This window comes from Oreochromis niloticus, unplaced genomic scaffold, assembly GCF_001858045.2.
Source record: "Oreochromis niloticus isolate F11D_XX unplaced genomic scaffold, O_niloticus_UMD_NMBU tig00000768_pilon, whole genome shotgun sequence".
Lineage (NCBI taxonomy): Eukaryota > Metazoa > Chordata > Actinopteri > Cichliformes > Cichlidae > Oreochromis > Oreochromis niloticus.
This window is the reverse complement of record NW_020327243.1, coordinates 780,478-786,912: the sequence shown is the minus strand read 5'-3', so window position 1 is coordinate 786,912 and position 6,435 is coordinate 780,478. Positions and strand designations below refer to the sequence as shown.

General features: G+C 39.2%; 1 non-coding gene across 1 annotated transcript; it reads left to right on the top strand.

The window, feature by feature from the left end:
- The first annotated feature begins 829 nt into the window (after nt 1–829).
- LOC102077084 (uncharacterized) lies at nt 830–1,387 on the top strand. Its single transcript, XR_002061715.2, has 3 exons — nt 830–911; nt 1,125–1,287; nt 1,368–1,387. It is a non-coding gene; the product is annotated as an uncharacterized LOC102077084 (transcript).
- Nucleotides 1,388–6,435: the final 5,048 nt, after the last annotated feature.

Below are 6,435 nucleotides of genomic sequence, written 5' to 3'. Positions count from 1 at the left end.
GCTCTACATACGTTCAAAGTTTTGTGAGCATTTTAAATTGGACACTGCTCTCATGCCAGTCTTTGCTTCAATAGCAGGAAATGATTATTCAAGATTAGAAGACAATGGTGCTCATCTTCACCTGGTGAGTACAGCATTAAAAGACTGGATGGCATGCTCAGCTTTTTAAGTAAAGTGAACCTGGATGGCTTGGACGACTCACAGAAGAGAGAACGTGCTCTGAGTGAAGCTTTAAATCATGTTGGTAAAAAAGAGAACCAAACATTCAAACTCGCCATTAAAAAATACGTTAAACCAGAAAAAACAAGTTCTAAGTTGCCACCATGGGTGTGTGAAAAAGTTGAGCATGGAGAACTCACCAGTTTCACCACAAGTGTTGTGGATCAGAAGACAATTCTGCTGACCCCACTTGTGGAGGACTTTTCACAGCCCAGTAGTTACACAGCTGCTTACCGCATCAGACAGTACTTCTATGGACTGTTAACAGGAGGTGAGATTACTGAATATGGCAGGGATAGAGAAGAGATCAAAGACTACCGTGTCCCATCAATACTTCCCAGCAGTGATGAACAGAAACAACTGAAACTACAGCGTCTGCATAAGGTACTGAGGTTAATCATTGAATATGTGTTTAATTACTCTGACAGGTAGGCATGTTTCTGTGGTACATGTCAGCATCTTGTCTGTGTGGTACCTCTCTGTGCAGGCTCCTGAGGGTTTGCGTCGCAGGGTGTTTGAACAAGCTTTGCAGGTTCAGACTTCAGACTTAGAAAACATCCTCGACCAGCTGAAGCTGCCAGTCTGTGTGACTGTTTTCTGGTTTAAGAAGCTACAACACCACCCAAAACCTGAAACTGTAAACTGCCTCCACGCTCTCCTACTGTGGTTTGTGTGTGAGCCCGATGGTCCAGGTTAGTCTCACTGGGTAACATGATGAAATTCATTTATTGGTAACAAGCATCAGCAGATGGACTGTAGTCAGAGTTCCTGTAATCAGAGTTACTCTAAACAGATTTTATGTGACAGCAGCAGCACTGTTGCTTCCACATCAGCCTGAACAAGAAGAGAACTGCTGCTGGTCTCTGGTTCTGTGGCACCAAAACTTTGTCTTACTTTGTCTGTAGAGGACGAGTTTGAGAGGAAGATGAAAGCTTTAAAGGATGAAGGTGTGAGTAACTGGCAGCCACGTGTGGCTCATGCTTTCAGCCAATGGCAGTGCTGCATGAGGCAGAGCCTCCACCTGAACCAGCTGCTGTGTTCCCCTCTACCAGAACCTCAGTGTGTCCGGTAAACACCACACTAATGATGTGCTGCACAGATGTTTAACACACTTCATCAACTTTAACTGTGATTTTGTGCTTTGTCAGACTTTACTGTGGACCTGTCATTCATCGGCTGGCAGATAAAGACACAATTAAACAACTAGAGAAAACACGGAGAGGAGAAAAGAAGGAATTATATAAATATTTAAAGACCATTCTTAAACCAAAAAGTACTGGAGAGAGGTCCTCAAGTGAGGAAGAATGCTAACAACTGCAGAAGACTGAGGAAGAGGAGAACTCAGATCAAGATCTCATAACCAGTCTAGACACTCTACACATTATGGAAACAACTCTGGTTATTGGCGACTCTGCACTCAGAAATGTGCAGCTAGAGACTCCAGGAACCATGATCAAATGCATTCCAAAAGAACAGCACCTGTCATTGAGGCCGAGCTGAAACTGTTGGCTAAACGTAGATTTCGAAAGATTGCAATTCACGTTGGCAGTAATGATATCCAGCTACAGCAGTTTGAGGACACTAAAAATAGTATTGAATCTGTTTGTAACTTTGCCAGAACAATGTCAGACACTGTAGCTTTCTCTGGTCCCTTCCCCAATAAGACCATGCTGTCACTGAACCGCTGGCTGTTGGAGTGGTGCTCAGAAAACAGTGTGGTATTCATAGATAACTGGCAAACGTTCAGCGAAAACCTTGGTCTTATTGAGGAAGATGGCATCCATCCCACTTTGGATGGTGCAGCTCTCCTTTCTAGACATCTGGATGAATTTTTAAGTTAAAACCAGAAAGCAGGGTTAGGGTCTTACACACACCTCTGAACAGTTCGTTCTGTCACCCACTCCCAAAATCCTGTCCTCACAGACTCCATAAAACTAAAGAGCCAAAACAGCTAAATGTGGTTTACTGAATATATTTTTACAGTAAAAGTTAAGAACACAAAGAAATGCAGTGACACAGTTTTAAGACACAGTTTTGTTTAATTAGCACCTGAGAGAGGAAAGAAGAATATATCAGGGAAATGAGGCAGAAATTAATAGCCGGTGTTTGTTAACACCACATTGTCTGCACAGGAACTCATGTATAACTCACATTCACAACAGCCAATAAGAGCTCAGGCCATAAGACGTCCACATGCAGGAAACACTTCGATGTTCAATAAAGGACAAGGACCTCACCATCACTTTAATGTGTCTGTTATAAGACCTTTTTTATTTCTTTGTATTATTTTTTGTCTACAGTGTGACCATGTAGATGTCCACAAATCTGGAATAATATTCAAAGTGCTTTAAAAATGTCAACATCTTTCTCTGTCTTCAGGGGACTCTAACACAACATTTGCTACTAACATATGTTTGATTTGGAACGCTGTGTAGATTTTTCAAACTTGTAATCGAGGTGCTATTATTTCTAGTTGTCACTGACTTCATATATTAGCATTTTTTTATGTTAGAATTTCAAGTATAACTTTAGGGTGTTTAGTACAATAATGTACATTGGGTACTATATATGTATTGTCTTTATATAATCTGACGTTTGGGCCAAATGACTATTACAATCAAATAACTTCACAAATAAACTGAAACTGTTTCTCTGTGATTTGAATTTAGTGTTCAATTTTTTGCTAATCTTTTAGAGCACTTTGTAAATTGTTTTTGAATAAAGTTACAGATATTAATAATCACTAACCAGACAGTTTGTTCTTGTTCCTTGTGAACTATCCAGATGAAGGTGGAGGTGAAGAATAAAGCAGTGTGTGTGTGTGTGTGGGGGGGGGGGTTGATGTTTTCCTGTCATCTCAGTTTTCCTGGTTAAAGGTAAACAGAATCTCAGGCAGGAGTCCTGACAGCCACTCACTTTTGCCTCAGTTATGTCTTTTTATTAAAAGTTCATCAGCTAAAGGCTGTGCAGGGAAATGTTTTTACTTCACTGTGCACAGCTCTGCCCTGTGGAAGAACACAGCTATTACAACCAATAAGATGTCACTTTCCAGTCTTTACGCTTGTTAAGGTTCAAATATTAAGGAGGAAATCCAAATAACAACACTGGTCCAGGATAATGAGTCAAACGATGATTTTAATGAACACACGTGGGGGATGTACACTGCACAACATCAGCTGTAGATCTCTGCCCAAAAATACACAAGACAATCAATTTATAGCATCAGGGTTTAACGCCCCCTCTTGCATTAAGCAGATACATTACATGCATACGTCAACTCAAAATCACAATGACTTTTAACACAGTTTGAAAAGAACATGGCCTCGTCTCCATCCCAGGTGTGCCCTCGCTTATCTCGGAACGTTAGCAGCATATCGTAAGGCACACTGTCACTTGTGCATACACAATTTTGCAGTTGCAAGCAAAGATGATTAAACTTTCACCTCTAAATTAGTTTACCTACAGTGTATGTGTGTGTGTGTGTGTCTTGACCTCAAATGCACTCTGCCTCACCTCGCCGACTAGCTCCTGACCTCTCACCAGACAGAGAGACAGAAGCCACTCTCATATGTGTAATAACCTAACTGAAACTATGTATATGTAATAGGTTGAACAAATGTTTTAATCAGGAACCACCACTAAAAGCTTAATCAAAAGATATAAATGAATAAAGGACAATAATGAATAACCTGATTTTTCAAATAACATCATCCAAACAGCTCCTCAAAATAACTTGCACTTAGACTCTGCTTTTAGTTTCACTTTCTGCAAAGCATGCAGTTTCCTGTCTATTTTGGCACAGAGTGTACTCAGAGTTAGGCCCTTCTTTATAATGCAATGTAATCTGCATATAAACATTTAAGATTATAAAAAGCATTCAAAAGCATTTAAGATTATAGATTCAACTCAGCAGTTTAAAGCGGTTATAACTGCACCTGTAATAAAGGCTAATTGGGTGCCAATATGTTTAAACATGTGAATGCAATATCAATACTGTAAACTGTATTATTAATGCAATGGTAATAATGATGATTATGAACAATAGCAGTAAAATATTTCTCTAATCTCTACACTCCCTCTCTTGTAAAGTGTGGTGACCCTCTTTTAAAGAGAGGGTCACCACACTTTACTTGTGTCATTGCTCCGACCCTCTCTAACCGTCCTCTGGCTCAGCAAATCACACAACAACCTCATGTCATCTAGGTGGTCCAGTAATAAAACGCCAGCTCCCACTTGAGAACACTCATGCTTGAGGTTAGTCACACCAAAGTAAAAGAAACCAGAAGAAAAACTGAGGAAAAGAGACACAAGATAGTAATAATCTTTTTTTGTGTGAATTTTCTCATCGCTTTTGCATGCACCGCAGTGAGCTTGAGTGGTGACGGGCATAAAAAATTTTCTTATATAGATTTTTGCCCATTTTTGGGGGAAGTACGGTAAAGAAAAAAAAGTATATTGTGGTCGCCAATTTTGAAGCCATCCTGATAACCTTCTCCCACCAACGATGTGGAGATCCAACCCTTTTAGATCCAATTAAAATCAAGACACTCAAAAAGATGCTCTGTAAAAGAGTAGAAACTTGGAACAGAGTTTAATACACTGAATCATATGAACAGCAGGAAAAATACATACAGACATTTAGCAAGAGAATTACATAGCAGAAAGCAAGCAAAGCAAAACCCCGGGGTGTACAGCCTTAAGCACAGACAGCAGAGCAACACAGAGACGGACAGGTAGCAGCAGCAGGAGGGAAAGGAGCACTAGGGGTGTCCTCTGGTCCCCTAATATAGGGACCAGTATCCCCGCCCCCTGCTGCTGGGTAACTTTCCCACGCACCCAACACAGCTGCAGGGGTCAGGTAGCGGCCAAGGTCTTGGCCAAAGGCCAGTCAGGACTCTGAGTACCCCTTGCTCTGGCTTATCACCGTAGGTCATGACACGGTCAAACATCACACATCAATCCTAATTATTATGTCTTATACAGCAAGTGGCACAATCTTATAACATATAATACACAGGTTACATGCTTTCTCATATATAAAAACACTTCAGTGTGGGTTCAAAGTATGTGTGTGTGTGTACGTGTGTGTGATTATATCGTATGATATTTTATTGTGATGTGTTCAGGATCTCTGTTACAATGTTACTGTTTTGGTTGTGCTGCATGAAAGACGTTGAGCGTGTATTAGGGAAGGTTAGTTACCGGAGAGTATCTTATGCAGGAGAACTCTCCCCTTACATTAACTGCCCTGTTATTTTACCAACTTAATAAACCTCGGTGAAGCAAAAATGTCTTGTGCTTAAGACTCCACATGAAAGTTACAGTGAAAATTACAGTATATATGTTCAGTGCAGATAGATTATATAGTGTATATAGTTACATAGTTATACATATCACACAAAAATCCACCACAATATGTGCTACAATATATTTTAAAAAATGTGGCCATTTTTTATACATTTTGAAATAAATTTCATAATATATTTCAAAATACAAATTAAAATTATTCAAAAATATATATATTTTACCCTTCATATATTTCAATCTATCGCACAAGCATCACACAAAACAACATTTACATGAACGAGGACATATTCAATGGATTTGAATTCCAAAAATCCTGGGACAAGAAAACTGTCTCTGAACAAATAAGGGACGCATTTGGAGAAAAACTCTCTGTTGATGTAAGGTAGGTTGTGCTGGCAGTCGAAACCTAATTCAACACAGCTTTTGTCAGTAGTCTTTTTGATATCTATGCATTTCAAAGTTTTACATAACAATTTAAGACAGAGAACAGGTAGACATGAATCAGTAAACTAAACTAAAGAACTAAAGCAGTTATCCTGTCTTGGACACTCCATTGTTGGCATACTTCTTTATTGATTTATTGTTTTTTATTGATTAGCATTCAAATATCTCAGTGAATACAGAATAAAGATTACGACAAAGCAAGAAAGCATGAGACAAGGCTAATCAAAAGGAATTGGCTGAAGCATTTGCTTATTACGCCAACCCTTTTAACAAAAGATCTTTTTCCATGCAGCTCCTGTACACAGGGCTCGAAGCAAAGAATAAAACAAAGCAAAGCAAAAACAAACAAACAAACAAACAAACAAACAAACAAACAAACAAACAAAACAAAACAAAACAAAAAAACTTTCCGCCTTAGATAAGTAACTACATCTGTGAAAAGGCCCCATAGTTACGGTTTTATTC